Source organism: Oryctolagus cuniculus, chromosome 11, assembly GCF_051225735.1.
Source record: "Oryctolagus cuniculus isolate XC-2025 breed Fujian yellow rabbit chromosome 11, ASM5122573v1, whole genome shotgun sequence".
Taxonomy (NCBI): Eukaryota; Metazoa; Chordata; class Mammalia; order Lagomorpha; family Leporidae; genus Oryctolagus; species Oryctolagus cuniculus.
The window spans coordinates 46,801,984-46,822,303 of record NC_142877.1 but is presented as its reverse complement, the minus strand read 5'-3'; the positions used below and the strand labels follow the sequence as shown (position 1 = coordinate 46,822,303).

The 20,320-nt window shown below is 49.4% G+C and overlaps 1 long non-coding RNA gene across 2 annotated transcripts in view; it reads left to right on the top strand.

Moving 5' to 3' along the window:
- Nucleotides 1-468: 468 nt before the first annotated feature.
- The window catches only part of LOC103348244 (uncharacterized), a 27,512-nt gene continuing 7,660 nt past the window's right edge, over nucleotides 469-20,320 (top strand). For both annotated transcript variants that reach the window (XR_016216042.1, XR_016216041.1), the window contains exons 1-2: nucleotides 469-711; nucleotides 17,295-17,361. This is a non-coding gene — a long non-coding RNA (uncharacterized LOC103348244). The remainder of the gene's footprint in view (nucleotides 712-17,294; nucleotides 17,362-20,320) is intronic.

The following is a 20,320-nucleotide window of genomic DNA, read 5'->3' as shown; positions in this document are numbered from 1 at the left end:
TCGATTCTTTTTGATATACAAGAAATTCAAGAGCACTCTCGGAGTTTGCATGAAACAAAGTCGCAAGGCGAGGAGACCACCTGTCGCCTCGTGGGCTCTTTGGCTGCTGCAGATGGCACAACCCGTGCCCCACTGGGACTGCGTTCCCAGAGCGGTGGCCGGGGGCTGGCAGCCAGGGCCTGGCTGCATCTCCTGGTCCTCGGCTCCGTGGTCGGCCCCGCGAGGGCTGCACTCAGTAAATGTTTGCAGGGTGAGTGAATGGAGGCAGGAAGGCATGAATTCATGAAAGGCAGCCCAAGACACGGTCCCTGCCCTCTAGGAACTTACAAAGGGGCGGCTGAATAGACATTACAATGACAATGATCGCGGGGCAGTAATATTCCCGCAACGGTGACCTTGTGTGTCCCTGTTGTGTCCGTGCAGCCCGGGAAACCGCGGGGAGGGAGGGGGAGGAGGGCTTTTGAAAGCTCTGTCTGGTAGCTACGGCCTCTCTTATCTTTATTAATGCACTGCGCTGTCACACTGCCCCCTAAACGGGAGCAGAGCGAAAGCCAAGAAGGCAGGCACCCAGCCGTACCTGGAGCCCACCTGGGTGCTCAGAGAGAGATCAGTGAGAGCAGAGAACACCGGCCGCTGACGTTGGGCTGAATCTGCTGGTTGTTTGCCGGCTTGACCAAAGTTCCCCCAGCTCTCTGCCTACGGATGCATTCGGTGAGTTGATAAGCCCAGAGCGCCTTGTCAATCAGAGCTTTCTCCTCTGAGATGGCAGGGGGAAAGAACTGGGACTCTTGGGTCGCGCTGTCTCTCCGGCTTTAGGTTAACCATGGGGCTTTGCTCAGCTGCAAAGCAGGGAGCAGTTCCTGCTCTGCTTTCCTCGCCTGTGAGTTGTACAGAACGCAATGACCGGCTTACCAGGTACCTTATCCAAAGAACCACAGATGTTTCAGATTTCGGATTTTTTTTTTTGGCCTTTGAAATATATACGCATATACACAGTGAAATACTCTGGGGATGGGACCGAAGTCATTTACACTTCATATGCACCTCTTATGTGTAGTCTGAAGGTGATTCCAGATACTACTGTTGAAGCACCTGCATTTTGACTGCCATCTGAGGTCAGGTGTGGCATTTATAACTGCTGGCATCATGCTGCTCAGACAGTTTCTGATTTCGGAGCATTTGGGGATCAGGGGAGCTGAACCTGTGTTTTTAGGGACTTACAGGGACGTTAGCCTCTTGGTACACTCAGGATGGAAGCTCCACAGGTTGCTGTCCCAGGGCCAGCGCGCAGGCCAGGTGCATTGACTCAGAGGGCGGAACTGCAGGCCCCACGCTGCCTTTCACATGCTGGGAAGAAAGTAGACAGCCCAGCGGCCAGCAGCCTGCACCTGCACAATGACACCAAGGAGCTCTCGGTCCATGTCCATGGTCAGTGGCCATTCACTGCTGCTGCTCCTTCGTTTTCCTCTCTGTCGCTCCCATGCATGCCTGTCTCCAGCTAAGGAAGAAAATGGCCTTTCCTTTCATGGCTCATTTTGTTTTTTTTTGCCAATCCAGATCCAATGTGTTTGGATAGCCTTAGATGGTCAGCGAGCAGGTGATGAAACTGGGATGTGGACATTGGCCCCTGCCTGCCAGCCAGGTCCCTTGCATTGGACAGCATTGCCCAAATGTTTACTCTGAATCTGTCAGCAACATGCTCCGGGCAGTTCACGTGTGCTGGGGAGAACTGGAGTGGCCAGGAGGGGCCCAGCGTCCGCCAGCTGGTCTCCACGCCATGGAAATATCTGGATCTTATTTAATCTTTACAATTTTTTTTTACCATCAATAAATATATAGATGTGTGTGTGTGTGTGTGTGTGTGTGGCTAGTCAGATCCTAGTGTTCTTTGAGTTTAGAAGTGAATTTGAGAACTCAGCTCATTCCTGAGCTGCTTAAGGAAAGGAACCAATGGGTTGGTTAAGCTGCCACTTGCGATGCCAATGCTGGCATCCAATGTGGATGTTTGTGGTTCAAGTCCTGGCTGTTCTGCTTCTGATCCAGCACCCTGTCAATGCACCTGGGAAGACAGCAGAAGATGGCCAAGTACTTGGGTCTCTGCCTCACATGTGGGAGACCTAGATGGAGTTCCCGGCTCCTGGTTTTGGTTTGACCCAGCCCTGGCTGTTTCAGTCATTTGGGGAGTGAACCTGTAGATAGAAGATCTCTCTCTCTCCCTCCCTCCCTCCCTCTCACCCTCCCTCTCTCTCTCTCTTCAAATAAAAAAATAAGTGTTAAAAATAGAAATCTTGAAGTGAGGAGAGAATACATAGCATTAACCTTGGCTCTGTTGATACCTTGGTCCATGACTTAGTAATTCTTGTCTTAGAATCACAGTTTTTTGGGGCCAGTGCTGTGGCATAGTGGATGCCTGCAGTGTCGGCATCCCATATGGGCACCAGTTCAAGTCCTAGCTGCTCCACTTCTGATCCAGCTCTCTGCTGTGGCCTTGGAAATCAGTAGAAGATGGCCCAAGTCTTTGGGCCCCTGCACTCCTGGCTCCTGGCTTCAGATCTGTACAGCTCTGGCTATTATGGCCATTTGGGGAGTGAACCAGCCGATGGAAGACCTCTCTCTCTCTCTCTCTCTCTCTCTCTCTCTCTGTCACTGCCTCTCCTTTTTTCTCTGTGTAACTCTGACTTGCAAATAAACAAATAAATCTTTTAAAAAAGAATCGCATTTTTCTCATCTGTCAAATGGGGAGAGGGATTATTTCTGTGGTTGTCAAACTGCTCTTTCATTCTGTTTCCTTTTAGCCAATTGGCCTTCTCTTCAAATGTCCTAGTTCTTGGTTTAAATGTATGCCATAAAGTCAGAGAGAACAGGACAGTGACTTCAGATTAGCATCTAAATATAGCTTTCATTAATGACAGTTGCAAATCACACCAGTTTCAGCATACAATTTTTAAGAACTGTATTTTTTAAAAAAGATTTATTGATTTATTTGAAAGGCAGAGTTACAGAGAGAAGTAGAGGCAGAGAGAGGTCTTCCATCTGCTGGTTCACTCCCCAGATAGCTGCAATGGATGGAGCTGCACCCATCTGAAGTCAGGAGCCAGGAGCTTCTTCCAGGTCTGCCACACAGGTGCAGGGGCCCAAGGATTTGGTGCACCTTCCACTGCTTTCCCAGGCCATAGCAGAGAGCTGAATCTGAAGTGGAGCAGCAGAGACTCGAACTGGCGCCCATATGGGATGCCAGCACTGCAGGTGATGGCTTTATCTGCTACTCCACAGCCCTGTCAGAAAAACCGTGTTGATTGCACTATCTGGAAAATATTTTGGTTCACAGAACTAAGCAAGTGATGCCTTCTTTTTTTTAAATAAAGATTTATTTTATTTATTTGAAAGAGTTACAGACAGAGGTAGAGACAGAGAGAGAGGTCCTCCATTCGTTGGTTCACTTGGAGCTAAGCCAATCCAAAGCTAGGAGCCAGGAGCTTCTCCCGGGTCTCCCACGTGGGTGCAGGGGCCTAAGGACCTGGGCCATCCTCCACTGCTTTCCCAGGCCACAGATGGGAAGAGGAGCAGCCGGGACTAGAACCTGCACCCATATGGGATGCTGGCGCTTCAGGCCAGGGCTTTAATCCGCTGCACCACAGTGCCGGCCTCATGGTGCCTTCTTAAAATCAGCCCCTGTACAACCTGAGTGTCCTTCTTGGTGACTAAGAAGGCAGTGACATCAGCTGCATTCAGAGGCTGGTGCCAAAATGTGCACATTGCGGGGTCCCTAGAGGGCTTACACTTCCTGCACTATGCATCTATTCATAATGCCAGTTTCGAAATTGATTTTAGAATATAAAAGAAAATTCAAGCAAATGCTTTCTGACCCCTGAAACTCATGATAGGGAAGCAAGCACAACAGAAAGTTGTAATCCTCCGAGCTGTCCTCAGTAGCTTGTGGAAACAGAATACTTTCCTTGATCTAAATCATTTATGTTCACAGGAAATATGAAGCTTTAAGACAGCAAATGCTTATTTTTTTTTTTTTTTGGACAGGCAGAGTGGACAGTGAGAGAGAGACAGAGAGAAAGGTCTTCCTTTTGCTGTTGGTTCACCCTCCAATGGCCGCCGAGGCCGGCGCACCGCGCTGATCCAACGGCAGGAGCCAGGTGCTTATCTTGGTCTCCCATGGGGTGCAGAGCCCAAGCATTTGGGCCATCCTCCACTGCACTCCCAGGCCCTTGCAGAGAGCTGGCCTGGAAGAGGGGCAACCGGGACAGAATCCGGTGCCCCGACCTGGACTAGAACCTGGTGTGCCGGCGCCGCTAGGCGGAGGATTAGCCTGTTGAGCCACGGCACCAGCGCCTATTGTTTTTTAATCCTGCCTTCTTCAGGGTCCTGCACCTGTGGGTACAAGGACCCAAGGACTTGGGCCATCCTCCACTGCTTTCCCAAGCCATAGCAGAGAGCTGGATCAGAAGTGGAGCAGCCGGGTCTTGAACCGGCATCCATACAGTATTCTGGCAATGCAGGTGGTGGCAGGAGCTGCTATGCCACAGTGCTGACCCCACTGCCCATTTCTTTTTATGGGAACATCTTGCTGTAGCAGCCATAGGATGCTTGCTTTGGGGGCACGTGCATATAGTGCAAACCCATCACCATGTGCTTGTGTTAAAAAACAGTGATTTTTTTTTACAATGCTGAAAGAGAAGTGGGAAGAGTTGCCTGTCCCAAGACGCAACAGAACAGCACTTGGTTCTCGATGATTTTGAGCAGAGCCCTTGGCACACTGTAGCTCACACTCAGGCTCCCGCAGGTGTCTCTAGGCTGCTTGGAGTCTCATCCATCCCCTCCCACGCCCCAGCTCGGCACATGCTTCCCTGCTCTCTGCTCGGCAGCCCCTGCAGAGACAGGTGCTCCATCTCTGTGTGTGGTGGGACCGCTGCGACCCCAGCACACTTCCAAGAAAGACAGCGCACTGAGCCTTGAGTTTTCAGGCACAGCTGAGCGCCTCAGCCCCTAGGGATGGCCGTGGACAGCCCTGCAGAGCAAGTCCTGCCCCTTCCCCATGACCTCCAAGCCCCTGACCATCTGAATCTGGCCATCGATGTTGGTCTCATCCTCCTGTGCTGTTCTGCAGGGCGGAGCAAGCCAAACCCTTTCCTTTCCACCAATACACCTGCTGTACCTGCCTGCCGTGCCTGGGCCTGGGACCACCTTCTTGCCTCTGGGCTGGGAGACTTCTGGATGCCCCAATCCCAGCGGAGCCGGGGTCTCGTTGATCTCAGCACCAATCCCACTGCACTGCAACAGAGAACTCGTTCCCACGAGTTCCTTCCCACAAGCCTCACTTTTGGGTCTCTCTGCCCAGCCGGCCACCATGCCACACAAGCACAGCACAAACGTTGGCTGTTAAATTCAATGGGAATTTCAAAGGCTGCCTTAGGCTCCCAGCTTCCTTACCCACCCCCCCAACATCACCATGCAACAGAGGAAAAGAAGGCCTTCTTTGTTCTCCAGGGGACAAGTTTTTAAAAAATCTTGCTCAGCCTGTCCCCTATAAAAGGCTTATCTTCCGCTGGTAGGAGACGTTTTAATTCCTTCCTGTTTGCTGATCACTGTTCCTTAAGGCCTCTCCACGCTGGCCCTTCCCGGTGAGCCGGGTAATGTCCCTGTCCCCTGTCCCAGGGAGTGTTGGAGCCCATCTGTCACCTGACACACTAGCATTACAGGCACAGCAGGGCGGTGTGCTGGCTGCCAGACTCAGCGACCTGTGGCTCCCAGCTCCTGAGTGAGAGAGTAGATCCCCTTTCCTCTCCTCTCCCCTCCTCTCCCCTCTCTACCTTTCCCCTCCCCTCCCCTCCTCTCCTCTCCTCTCCTCTCCCTGTTCCTCTCTTCCCCTCCCCTCTCCTCCTGTCCTCTCCTCTCCCCTACCCCTTCCCCTCCTCTCCTCTCCTCTCCCCTTCCCCTCCTCTCCTCTCCCTGCCCTCCTCCCCCCTTCCTCCCCTTCCCCTCCTCTCCCCACCTCTGCTCTACCCACCTCTCCCTTACTCTCCTCTCCTCTCCTCTCCTCTCCTCTCCTCTCCTCTCCTCTCCTCTCCTCTCCTCTCACCAACCCAGCTCCCTGTCTCCACTTCCCGACTCCTCTTTCTACATTGCTCTTTGTCCAGCTCTCTGCCCAGCCCCTTGGGTGTAGAGGAGGTTTACGACAATCACTGCTCTAGAATGTCGCCACATCGCTCGACACTGACGGAGAATCCCATGGATGTCAGAGACTGTGAACCCCAATTCGGGGTCCCCACCTTGGGCTTCAGCCACCAACTATGTTTTGTCCCAGTTGACCAAGCCAAAGCTTCCAGGAAATAAAGCGCTAAGCAAGGCATGTCTCGGCCAGCCTTGTGAAAGGATTTCTGCCTTTTAAACACTTTAGTGCCAAATAACTCCAAGGGAAGCTCTCTAGTATACAAGTATGCAGGAGAATGGAATCGTCTTTCGGGCCACCCAGGGTCTCCCATGACATGGTTTACCCTCCTCCATGTCTCAGTCCTGGGGGAGAAGCGTGAAGAATGACTCCTGGGTGTTGCATTGGACAGGAAGCAGGGCACCAGTGACTGATACAGGACACGGGATTTGTGGTCAGAATTGGAGCTTTTGGAGCCGGTGTTTTGTCGTGACAAGTAAACCTGACACCCATGATGTCACCATCCCACATGGGCGCCAGTTTGTGTCTGGGCTGCTTCCTATTCCTCTCCCTGCTAATGGCCTGGGAAAAGAGGTAGAAGATGGCCTACATGCCTGGGCTCCTGCAACCCATGTGGGAGACCCAGATGAAGCTCCTGACTTCAGACTGGCTCAGTGCTGGCTGCCGTGGCCATCTGGGGAGTGGAGCAGTGGATGGAAGACTTCTCTCTCTCTCTCTCTCAACTCTGAATTTGAGAGAAACGAATAAACCTAAAACGAACAAACAAAAATTGGACTTTTGCCATTGGGGGTGCAGCTGGAACAGTGAGGATCACCCTTCAGGCAAGGAACTCATTGAAAGTGACGGCTTGGAGTTGGTGCCTGGAGATGGTCAAAGGCAACTTCTTTCTTTTTAAAACAATTTCATTTATTTGTTTGAAAGGCAGAGAGACTGAGAGAAAGAAACAGACAGGGGCCAGCACTGTGGCTTAGCGGGTAAAGGCATCGCCTGCTGTGTCGGCATCCCATATGGGCGCTGGTTTGAGTCCCGGCTGCTCCAGTTCCAATCCAGCTCTCTGCTATGGCCTGGGAAAGCAGTAGAAGATGGCCTGAATCTTTGGGCTCCTGCACCCGCGTGGGAGACCCAGAAGAAGCTCCTGGCTCCTGGCTTTGGATTGGCACAGCTCCAGTCATTGTGGCCAATTGGGGAGTGAACCAGCAGATGGAAGACCTCTCTCTCTCTCCTTCTCTCTCTGTGTAACTCTTTTTGACTTTCAAATAAAATAAATAAATCTTTTAAAAAAGAAGAAAAAAAGAAATAGAAACAGACAGATAGGGAGAGCAAGAGAGATTTTTTTTTGAAATAGTTTAGTGATGTTTCTTTTTTTTTTAAATCTTTTTTAAAGATTTATCTATTTATTTACTTGAAATAGTTTAGTGATGTTTTAGTGATTACTTTTGAAATAGTTTAGTGATGTTTCTTTTTTTAAAAATCTTTTTTAAAGATTTATTTATTTATTTACTTGAAAGTGAGAGTGGAGCATCAGGGACTTGAACCGGTGCCCATATGGGATGCTGGCACTAAAGGCAGCAGCTTTACCCTTTATGCCACAGTGCCAGCCCCGAGAGAGATCCTCTAACTCCAATTTCCTTTCCCAAATGCTCGCAACAGACAAGGGTTGAGCTAGACTGAAGCCAGAGAGCCTGGAACCCGGGTCTCCCACATAGGTGGCAGGGACTCAACTACTTGCGCCATCACCTGCTGTCCCCTAAGGTAAGTGTTAGCAGGAAAATGGAATGGGAAGTGGAGGAGGGACTTGAACAAAGGAACTCCATCCAATCTATGATGCAGCCTTCCTAAGCATAGCTCAACAGCAGAGTCACATGTTAGCTCCTGGTGATTCCTATGACAAGACAAAACAGTGGCTACAGGGTTTCCTGGTGAAAAACCTGCGGCTTCGTCTCAGAACGACAGGTCCCGAACCATCTTGCTCCTCTACTCCCCACCTCCTGCTGACTTTAGCTCTGGGGCTGAAAACACATGACTGTGATATTGTCTGTATTTTTTTTTTCAAAGCACCGGTTGCAAATTGACCGAGGATAGCATCCATGCATGGGAACGAAAGCTTGCGCTGGGCTCAGTTAATTTTCTTGAGTAAATGTCAAACCCAAGCTGAGATCTGTGTGGGTCTGCATCCTAGCTTTCCAGGCAGATGGATCATGGATGGACAGCCTGGAGGCCCCGGGTCCGTGCAGTGGGTAGTGATGGAGAGAAGCAGCAAGGACTCCAAAGAGAGTGGAGGAGAAGGCTGTGCAGCCGGGAGGTGAATGGCATCTCATCCTTCATGGATGGGATAAGAAAACTTGGCCGAATGGCCTGGGGCTTCTCACCGTTGTCACCTCTATGCCTTCTCAGTCTCTTTGTATTCCTCATGTTCTGGATGGTGGTGGTAGGGGGAGTGGTATCCTGTGCCCTCTGGCTCCACTGCCCTCTCCATTCACAGAGGAAACATCTTCACACACAGGCTTGAGAGACAGGCAGGGCTTCTGTGGATAGCTGCAGGGATAGGACAAAGATGATCAAGTAAGGGAACCCAAGCTACAAAGGAAGAGTCCCGAAAAGACTTTCTCTTGGTTTCCCTCCTGGGCAAACATGGTCTTCACAGGCACCAGGTTCCCCACGTGGAGGGAAAGCAAAGGATACCCATGCTGGGTGAATGAGGAATTCACAAAGGAGGCTGCAGGACTTGGCCACCATCAGAAATGCACCTGCCAAGAGCCCCTGTTGTGGAGCAGCTGGTTCAAGTCCTGGCTGCTCCACTCCTAATCCAGCTCCCTGCAAATGCACCTGGGAGTGCAGCAGGTGATGGCCCAAGTGCTTGGGCCCCTAGTACCCACAAGGGAGATCCAGATGGAATTCCAGGCTCCTGGCTTCAGCCTGGCCCAGCCCCAGCCATGGCAGCCATTTGGGGAGTGAACCAGCAGATGGAAAATTTCTCTCTCTCTGTCTTCTCCTCTCTTTCTGTAACTCTTCATTTCAAATTAATATATCTGAAAAGGAAAGAAATACACCTTCAACTTGACTTTCTCCTGTGTCTTCCTGGTGGAAATTTTTGGCAATGGGAGAACCTGGAGATGGGTTGTGGAGGGTGGGTATTGGTTCTAGGGGTAGCTCCAGGTGCCTTTGTCTGCAGGGGAGATGTGTTCTTAAAAGCATCCAACAGCTGTTGGTGGTGGGGTGTCCTTGGTACCTTTTGTGAAAAGGAAAGTAAAATGCTTTGTCTTTGAAAGCGGCATTGGCCAAGCACCTGCTGAGCACACAGAGGACTCGGAGGCCCCGGTGGAGGTGGGGGACCAAGAGGTCTGTAAACAAGACCTGAAGCAGGTGTGCCCCAAGCGGCCCTTGTCCCTGCCCGTATCACCCGCCTTTTAAATGAGGACAAAGAGGCCACGTGAGAAAGGCAGCTGCTGTAGTCAAGAGGGTGAGGTGCCGTGAACTTGCTCTCAAGATGGACAAGCTTGCAGAGCGTCACCGTTGCAGCTTCCTGCAGCTTGGAGGAGGGCAGTGTGGTGAGGGGGCCCTCTTGTGCATAGGCAGGTGTTTCCTGCAGACCCCAGCAGTTCATGACCAGCGCCATTTGCCTAGACAATTGTGACTCATGCCAGGGCGCTAGCTCACCCCATCTCAAATACTCTTTGGTAAGAGGCTCTTCTGCTGGGTCATGCCTGGGACACTCGATTAGCTGGTGGGAGTTCAACCTCCCTGCCTTAGGTCAGATGAGAAAAAGCATCTCACAGGGGCTTTCCAATTTCCAAAAGGTGCATCACTTGGGACCCAGTGTGTTTGGCTTTTCATGGCAGCCCCTCATCAATAGCCATCCTGAGCACTCCGATGCTTAGAGACAGACTCGGAGTGTAAACGTGTGGAGCGGCCGCCAGGACTTGGATCTCCCTCCACTCACCGCACGCGGTGGCTCTTGTCACTGTTCACATCTCTCCCCGCCTCCGTTTCTTCAGCAAAGGGAGGTGATCACCACACATGTTCCATAGCATTTTGTGAGTGTGAAGAATTAAATGGGGGGGGGGTGTTGCAGAGCAGGGCTTGGCACTGAATAAGATCTCAGTATGTATCAGTGATGTGAAATAATGTAGCTCAATCAATATTTAGTACCATAAGTACTTGCCTCTCACTTCCCTGGTCAACTTTCCAAAGACGCTGGGGTCTCTGTTTTCCCTCCCACCCCTTCTTGCATAAACCTGTGTTTATGACATTTACAGCAATGATCTGACTCTGAGGTTACTAGTTGTGGCCAGAAGTCTTCAAGAAAGCATCCTTGTAGGGAGTCACTCCCATCAGCATCTTGGGAAGGCATTAAGCACCACTTCTGTGACATGGGACCCAGGTCCCTTGGTTCCTCCTCCCTTTGTTCCTGGTCTCTGCTCCCTGATCTATAGTGGGGGCTGTCACAGGACATGCATTCACACCCTCGCCTTGAAGAATTGGGAATGAAGACACCCAGTCACCTAGTGATGGGTCTCTATCATGGGCAGGTTGAGTGCATTTGGCAAACCTTGGTCTTTAGAATGAGCCAGTTACAATGCCCCTTGTCTTAATTCAGGACATGGGGCAGTCTATGAGCTTGGGCCACCAAACATTCTCATCACTGGAGACAGAGATGAGCACTCTGTGTCTTGCGTGTTGGAAGAGCCTCGCCTCTTGCACGAGGTCTCACGATGACCTTGAAGGAGGAAGCTGACACAACCGCAGCAAAGAGGCAAAACTCGATGCTGGTGCCAATGTTTTAAAAAATGTGCCGTACTTCCAAAGTAAAAGGTCTCAAAGTTTCTCTTGGGTAGAAGAGAAGCTTTTGCCCATGATGGCTCAGGGATTAGGGTCACAAAGCAGGGAGGGCAGGTGAGTACGGGGAGAAGGGAAAACTTATTTTTAGTGATTTCTCCCAGCACTATAACACAAAAACTGTCAGCCACAGAGAAAAGCTGGCTGAATTTTTCAGCAAATTCCAACACACCCACCATATTATTGTGCCTCTTCCCATCCATCATTTTTTTGATGCAATTCCAAGCAAATTGTACACATCCGGGCCTGTCACCCTTGTATGCTATTGCATGCATTGTATTATAAACTTTGGTTCAATATTTATTTGCAGGGGTTTTTGTAGGCAAAATTTCCATACTGAAACATGAACTGATGTTTCCTTTGCCATGGTGCAGAGTTCTCACAATGTGGACATCTGTGTAACTCACCTCCCAGTCAACACAGAACCTTTCTGTCCCCATCCTATCTGGCTTCTTTCCTTCTTGAGGCTGCCACTGTCTTCCTCATAGACAAGTTTCCCCTATTTTTTTTTTACTTTATATAATGGAATCATACCTGGTTTCTTGCACTCAACCACAGGTCTTGTGATTCTTATTGTTGGTGTCCAAAGTTCATTCTTTTTTATTGCACAGTAGTATTCCACGTATGGATGTACTGCAGTTTATCTCTACCTTGTGATGGACAACTGGGCTGTGTCCAGTTTGATAGTTTTGGAATTATTTATTTATTTGAGAGTGACAGGCACAGAGAAATCCTCCATCCGCTAGTTGACTCCCTAAATGCTCACAACAGCTAGGGCTGGGCCAGGCTGAAGCCAAGAACCTGCAACTCAATCCTGGCGGCAGGGTCCCAAGTACTTGTGCCATCACTTGCTGCCTCCTGGGGTGTGAATAGCAAGAAGCTGAAATGAGAAGCAGAACTGGGACTTGAGCCCAGGCACTCCAATATGGAATGCAGGGGTCCCAAGCAATGGCACAATAGCTTCACCAAATACCCATCCCAGGGTAGTGTTGTTACAAATGCATTCATATTTTTAGGTTTCATCTTTTTTAAAAAATATTTATTTATTTATTTGAAAGGCAGAGTTACAGAGAGGCAGAGGCAGAGAGACACACACAGAGAGAGGCATTCCATCTGCTGGTTCACTCCCCAGTTGACCGCAATGGCTGGAACTGTGCCGAAATGAAGCCAGGAGCCAGGAGCAGCTTCCAGGTCTGCCACGTGGGTGCAGAAGCCCAAGGACTTGGGCCATCTTCTACTGCTTTCCCAGGCCACAGCAGAGAGCCGGATTAGAAGTGGAGCAGCTGGGACTTGAACCGGTGCTCATATGGGATGCCGGTGCTGCAGGCAGAGAATTAACCACTGTGCCATGGTGCTGGCCCCCAGTCCCTTCATCTTAAGGATACTGAATGGTTGATAAACACCCCTGAAATCCATCACAGGTGAACTTTTAAATTTGGATGTGTCATGGGATTATCCATATTGTATGTCCTTTTAAAAGCTGCATTCATATACTTATTTGAAAGGCAGAGTGACAGAGGAGAAGGACAGAAAGCGACAGATCTTCCACACACTAGTTCACTCCCCAAATGTCCACAACAGACAGAGGCTGAGCCAAGCCAAAGCCAGGAACTGAGAACTCCATCCTGGTCTCCCACATGGGTGGCAGGAACCCAAGCACTTGGACCATCTTCCACTGCCTTCCCAAGAGCATTTTCAGGAAGCTGGATTGGAAGTGGAGCAGCAGAGACTTCCCTCAGCACTCCTATATGGCTTAATCTGCTGAGCCACAGCGTTGGCCCCCAGACTCCAGGTCTTCCGCCTCAGACATTACAGGCAGAAAAGGACAGGGAAGGAACTATTATCCTCCAATTGATGACTGAAAGAGAAAATCCATGCCTCCCCCATAAGTTCTTTGAAACCCATGCATAGGATTTTCATAATACATATTTTCATGACTGTCTGAAGACACTTTGTACACATAGATTCCAAAATGTATTCCACCAAACTAGACTTACCTTTTCATCTATCCCCCCGCCCCCCGAACGTGTTGAGGTACGCTCATCCATTAACAAAAGGCAACAAGCATTTCTTTGTGCTTTTAAAAAGCCACTTCTTGGTTCTTCGCTCCATCATGATCACACCCCCCAGCTCACCCCACAGAGCTCTGCCGGCTGATGGGGAGACAGGTTGGCAGTGGGACCTCCCAGAGCCGCCGATGGCTTTCGTATGCATTAAAGGCAGAGTCATCGGACACCTGCAGCCTCTGGATTCGTGGAGCCCGTCTCTCCATGCTGGAGTATGCTTAGATTGCACATAGAAGGTACCAGAAAGAACTGAATCAAGAAACAACAGCCTTTTCTGCTTGTCTGTAGGTTTCCATGATCAGGACTCTGCATAGCAGATGCAATGATCTCGTCCACCTTCAAGGGGTGGGTATCTTGCTTCTTCCCTTCACTTCCTCTTGGGTGGCTGGCGCAGCAGGTGCTTTGCCAGCATCCTGCAGCCCATCAGAGGTCACCTGCAGAAAACCCTCCCGCCCAGCCCCACACGCTGAGTATCTCTTTGGAGGGTGTGCTGACACACTGGGGGAGTGAGTTGACAGATCCAGCAGACATCTCAACCATGGAGGACACAGAACACAGGTGATTGCTTCCCCTTTAGTGGGAGAGTCCTGGAATGAGCTCTGCTCAGGCTCCCAGGGGGTTCCCTATGGTGCTGAGCCCCAGTCACCCACAGCAGTGCCCTGGCCATGAACACACCTTCAGTAGGGGTTCTCTCTTCCCTGTCTCATGTCTCCTCCTTCTCATGTCTCTTGGGATCTTTGGCAATTTCACATAGGGGCTATATTTGGGAAATCCTAAATATACACCACTCTTTCAGGAAATGAAATGATGCACTGCCCACTACCCATTTCCCCCTCTTGATTCAACCCACCTTAATAATTAGAAGAAAATGTCAAAGTGAATTCATATCAATACGTTGCTATCAATATATCCATTTGGACTGCATGATCTGCCCCAGATGGCCATTTCATTGGTTGTTATTCTAATGAGTAATTCTGATAATTTTGTCTCAAAAATAACAAAATAATTTTCTTAGAGTTATTTTTATTTTATTTGAAAGGCAGAGAGAGAGAGAGAGAGAGAGAAGGAGAGACAGACAGAGCGAGAGAGAGAGAGAGAGCGACAGAGAGGTCTTCCACCTGCTGGTTCACTCCCCAAATGGCTGCAATAGTTGGGGGTGGGCCAAGCCAAAGCCAGGAGCCAGGAGCTTCTTCTGAGTCTGAGTCTCCCACATGGGTGCAGGGGCGCAAGGACTTGGGCTATCTTCTGCTGCTTTCCCAGGCACATCAGTAAGGAGCTAGATCGAAAGTGGAGCAGCTGGGATGCTGCTCAGATGTAGACCCACAAGGGAGGCTGAAACTGCAGGCAGCGGCTTAACCTGGTACGCAACAACACTGGGTCCCAAAAGAATGAATGATTTTTACAATATAGCTCTGTGCTTTGAGAACACTGAAGTATATTTTGTTGAACATGTGCTTAGACAATAGTTTTGCCTCCTCCAAAGCCAGAGGGCCCATGGTGGAGAATCTAGGATGAACTGTTTTATTCTAGAGGCAGCTCTAAGCTTACAGGCAGTTCCGTGGCCAATGAGCCTATGATCAAACGAAATATACCGGTTACAAAACTTGCTCATGTCACCTGCAGGAAGACCATTTTAAAAAGTAAAAGCTAGTGGGGCCAGCTCTGTGGCATAGTGGGTAAAGCAGCTGCCTGCAGTGCCGGCATCCCATATGGGCGCCGGTTCCAGTCCTGGCTGCTCCACTTCCGATCCAGCTCTGTGCTATGGCCTGGGAAAGCAATAGAAGATGGCCCAGGTCCTTGGATCCTTGAACCCATGTGGAAGACCCAGAAGAAACTCCTGTCTCCTGGCTTCGGATCGGCACAACTCCGGTCGTTGTGGTCATCTGGGGAGTGAACCAGTGGGTGGAAGATCTCTCTCTCTCTGTCTGCCTCTCCTTCTCTCTCTGTGTGACTCTTCATCCAAATAAATAAATAAATACTAAAAAAAGAAACAGTAAAAGCTAGGGACAGCACAGAGCTACTCATCATGTTTAAACTGATAATACTATTTGAATCCGAATCCACATCCTCGTTTTTGGCATTCTGAAATCACTCGCTTTTTCTTCCTCTAGAATGCTAGGTTCAGATCCAGAGCAAAGCTGTCTCTGGCTGGATGGTTGAAGCATCACTTCATGCAGTGTTCTTCAAGTGCTGTGGTCATTTGCAGTCCATGTTCTTGACTGTTTCTCGTCAGGCGAAAGCGTGTGAGCCCCATCTTTATTCCTTCTAGAGCCAACTGCTCTGTAGTGCCTAATAGGTGCCCAGGAAACTTGCGGAAGGATGAGCAATTCTCTGCAGAATGATAGCAGCCCGCCTGCAAGGCACAGAAAGTGGCAGGCGATAGCCAGTGAGTCAGCCCTCGCACCCTGCTCACACAGCCTAGCACTTCTGGCTTCTAATCGTGTCTTGTGTCAGCCCGAAGACGATGAAACAAGCTAACTTTCACTTCCTCATCTGTTTAAAAAAAAAGAAGGCAATAAAATCTGACATCACCCACTATGCCCTGAATGTTGTAAAGATCTATTGGATAAAGGCTCCAAAGATGATTTGACTCAGGCAAAAGGGAGACAGAGGAACACATGATATATGATGCTGTTTGTGTAACGTTTTTCTGTGGGTGCCTTTGTCTTTTAAGATTATTTGTTGATTGCTTTGAAAGGTAAAGTGACACAGAGAAAGGGAGATCTTCTGTCCTCTGATTCCTTTCCCAAACATCTGCAACAGCTGGAGCTGGGCCAGGTGGAAGCCAGGAGCCCAGAACTCCATCCAGGTCTCCCACATGGATGGCAGGAAGTCCAGCATGAGACCCTCATCTGTTGCCTTCCAGGTGCTGAAGTAGGTAGCTGGTTGGGAAACAGAGGCAGGACTTGCTCGATCCCAGGCACTCTGACCCGGGATGCAGGTGTCCCAAGAAGCAGCTGCACCCCCTGCCTGCTCCTTGACCATGCCTCTGTGTGTGATCAATCGCTATCAGCCAAATGTCCATGCGCTCGATTCCTACAGAGAAGACTCATTCTTTTTTTTTTAAATTTTTTAATTTTTAATTTTTTAATTTTTATTTTTTAACTTTTATTTAATGAATATAAATTTCCAAAGTACAGCTTATAGATTACAATGGCTTCCCCCCCATAACGTCCCTCCCACCCGCAACCCTCCCCTTTCCCACTCCCTCTCCCCTTCCATTCACATCAAGATTCATTTTCGATTCTCTTTATATACAGAAGATCAGTTTAGCATACATTAAGTAAAGATTTCAACAGTTTGCTCCCACACAGAAACATAAAGTGAAAAATACTGTTTGAGTACTAGTTATAACATTAAATCTCAATGTACAGCACACTAAGGCCAAAGATCCTACATGAGGAGTAAGTGCACAGTGACTCCTGTTGTTGACTTAACAAATTGACACTCTTGTTTATGGCATCAGTAATCACCCTAGGCTCTTGTCATGAGCTGCCAAGGCTATGGAAGCCCCCTGAGTTCACTGACTCTGATCATATTTAGACAAGGCCATGGTCAAAGTGGAAGTTCTCTCCTCCCTTCAGAGAAAGGTACCTCCTTCTTTGATGACCTGTTCTTTCCACTGGGATCTCACTTGCAGAGATCTTTCATTTAGGTTTTTTTTTCCCCCCCAGAGTGGAGAAGACTCATTCTTTAAGGGACCCAAACTTGGAAATCCCTACGCCTTGAAAAGCTGGTTTCAAAGACATCTTCTATGGGCTTCTTCTCCACTGCTCATGGAGGACAATGGGCCGTTTCCAACTTACACCTTGACAGCTGTTTCGGTTTCCCAGGAGATTGGCCATGAGATGGTAGCATTTCTATCCTCATGGCGTGTAGCATCAGGTTGGGGGGTTTGGCTGCCTGGTTCCCAGGAAGGTAGGGACAGGAAGGCTGTGATGTGTGTGTACTTACTGTAAGTCAGCCATGTTGACACACGAGCTACTTACTGTTGGAGTTTTCCATTTGGGAAAAAAAAAAGCAGTCAGGGACACTTGGATTTCAAGCAGTGGGCTGGAAATCTCAGAATACACTTAGCAGTGGCTCTCTAAGCTAAGTGTTGGGTGGGGGAGGAGACTCTGTTGTCCTTATAGCAAAATGATCCAGCCCTGGTCTACACGGAAACAAACAACATTCAGGTTAACTTTTTTTTTCCCCTTTTCTGGTTACAGTGGAAGGAGGATGTTGGGCTGCCATCATCACACAGTTCCCAGCCCTGCTGGGGCCGCCATCGACCAGGTGATATGCAGAAACACGCAGCCGGGCAGGTGGACGGTACTCAAGCTGAAAAATGCCCCACGGGGTGGGGTGCACCTTGGGATGCGGGCAGGGAGGGGGTTAGCGGGGAGGTGGGGCAGGAAGCATTCAGGTGTGAGGGCGGCGTCCAGGTTGGGGCTCTGTGGGCGCTGCTGCCAGGGAGCCTGAGCCCAGCCGTGCTCCTTAGTACCTGGCTAGGACTGCAGCCGGCCCATGGCAAATACGGGCTATCAAAGCCTTGTCAGCACTGCTGAAAGGGACAAAGAAAAGGCGCATTAATGATTAACTCTGCTAAAAGCTCCAGCTTTTGTATTCCCATGGTGCCTGGCCTATCTGGCTGCCATGTGACCGGCCCGGGCCATTTTCTCGCAGATTGGGGAAAGCTAGTGAGCAAACACAGGTGGTTCCAAGCCGGGCAGCGCTGTCAGGGACAACCAGAGGCAGCAGGAGCTATGCCTGCTGAAATTAGCTGCTGTGTTTGCCCCCAGGTTTGCTTCCTGGCTGCACTCTCTAAGACGAATGTCATCCTGCACTCATTTCCAGGCATTCACAGGCGGGGCTCAAAAGGTAGGGGTTGGGGGTGGGGGACCCCAAGCCAAAACCGGCAAAGGGGGCCCCCATGAGCATCGCCTTCTTTGAACTCAGCAATAACGTTTGGTGCTCCCCCGCCCCACCCCCACCATGCAAAGGCCGGGTAAACTAATTAAAACCTCTCAGGTCTTTAACGCCCTCCAAGAGCAAATTTATTCTGCTCAAAGGGAATTATCATCGTGATCCTGACCAAATACGCAAGCCACAGCCGTGACATCACAAGCCTGCCAGAGCGGGGACCACTCCTCCTGCAACCCCCACCCCCCAGGGGCTGGCACCCCATGTTATGGGGCCAGAAGGAGGTGCCATGAAAAGTCAGGCCTGGCTCCGGGACGCACCTGCCCAGACAGTGCAAGGAGCCGTGCCCGGCCCAGGCTGACCTCGCCTGCTCGTAGCTCAGAGTCCAGGTCCCTCTAGTGGCATTTTTTATTCCAGTGCATTTCTTCCTTGGCCTGCATCAGGCCGACTTTCTTTTTTCCTGTTCAAATATTTATATGTCTGTATTGTTGCACGCGGCTTCAACTGCTCACAATCACACCAGGAGCCATAAAGCATAGATTATCAGTGGGAGGCGATAAAGACTCTTTGAGTCCACGCCAGAAATGAATAGAAAATGAAATCAAGTTATAAAAAGGGGAGGGCAGAAAAGTCTGCAGAGAGTATATCGGTCTGCAGCTCTGCCAGCCATTAGCTTCCATAGCAAAGGCATTTCACCCGAACCAGTAGGGCGGCCCAGGACGGGACTGCCACTGTTTCGTATCTAAACACCGCATTCTGCTGGATTCCTTGCTAAACAGAAAGTAGGACGGCGCTGTGAGGTCTTTTTACTCCAATTCAGCTCCGAGACGGTGAGTGGCAGTTCAAACACAGCTGTGCTGTGGACGTGGGGGCGCTGCCCTCCTTTCCCCGCAGAATAAACTTGAGCGGCCTCAAACCCCAAATGTTCTGATGAGGTTGCTGTAATCCATCAATGCTGTTGGCTGGGGGGTCGTGGTGGTGTTTGCTTTGCGTACTACCCCATAGCTCCTCCACTTTTGATTTTCTTGACCTGAGACTCTCCCACTTGCAAGGGTGAATGGGTTAGCTCACCCCATGTGGATTTCCATGTCATTGTTAGCATATAACTAGTTGTCGTTTTGAGGAAAGTGGGCTGGTGGATACCTGTGTTTGCCTTAAAAAATTCTTCCAGATAGCACAAGAATCATAGTTAAATAAAAATTCTCTATGCATCATTTATTGCTTACAAACCAGAAATAAACAATTTTTTTGAAGATTTTTATTTATTTATTTGAGAGGCAGAGTTACAGACAGTGAGAAGACACAGAGAGAAAGGTCTTCCATCTGCTGTTTCCCTCCCCAAATGGCCACAATGGCTGGAGCTGCACCTATCCGAAGCCAGGAGCCAGGAGCTTCTTCTGGGTCTCCCATGTGCGTGCAGGGGCCCAAGCACTTGGGCCATTTTCTACTGCTTTCCCAGGCCATGGCAGAGAGATGGATTGGAAGAGGGGCATCTGGGACTAGAACCGGCAACCATATGGAATACCAGCGCTGCAGGTGGAGGATTAACCCATGCTGGCCCCCAGAAAGAAACAATTATGACAAGAATGATTATCAAACTGTCATACAGGAATGTTCTTACATAGCTGAACTGTAAAACTCAGCTTTTAGTTTAACACCAATGGCTCCCCCTGCCCCACTTATTTAACAAAACCAAAAATTAATTTTCTGTGAATAAGTCTTTAGCTAGACTGATCAAAACAAAGAGAGAGAACTGGACATCACAGTTGACCACCAGAATCTCATCATCATTCATGGAACACTCTACCCAACAACAACAGAATACTCACCTTCAAGTGCCCACCAACTGTGACCCTATCCTGGGCCATAAAACAAATCTTAAGAAATGTATACGAATTGGAATCTCATAGAATGTGCTCTCAGATGACAAGGAAGTAACAGAAAATAACAATAACAGAAAGATAACAGGAAAATCTCCAGAGCTGGAAACTAGAAATCATATTCCCAAATAATACATAGATCAACAAAGAAGTCTCAAGTTAAAAACAGTCAACCTTATAGCAATGAAAATATAGTATGTCAGCATTTGTGGGACACAGCTGAAGCAGTGCTGAGAGGGAGATTTATAGCATTGAATGCATATCTTAAAGAATTAAGATCTCCAATGAATCATATAAGCTCTTACCTCAAGAATCTAGAAGAAGAAGAGCAAAAAGGTCAAAAACAAGCAGAAGAAAGAAACTAATAAATATGATAGTGGGAGACCCGGAAGAAGCTCCTGGTTCCTGGTTTCAGATGAGCCCCATTCTGTCCCTTGTGGCTATTTGGGGAG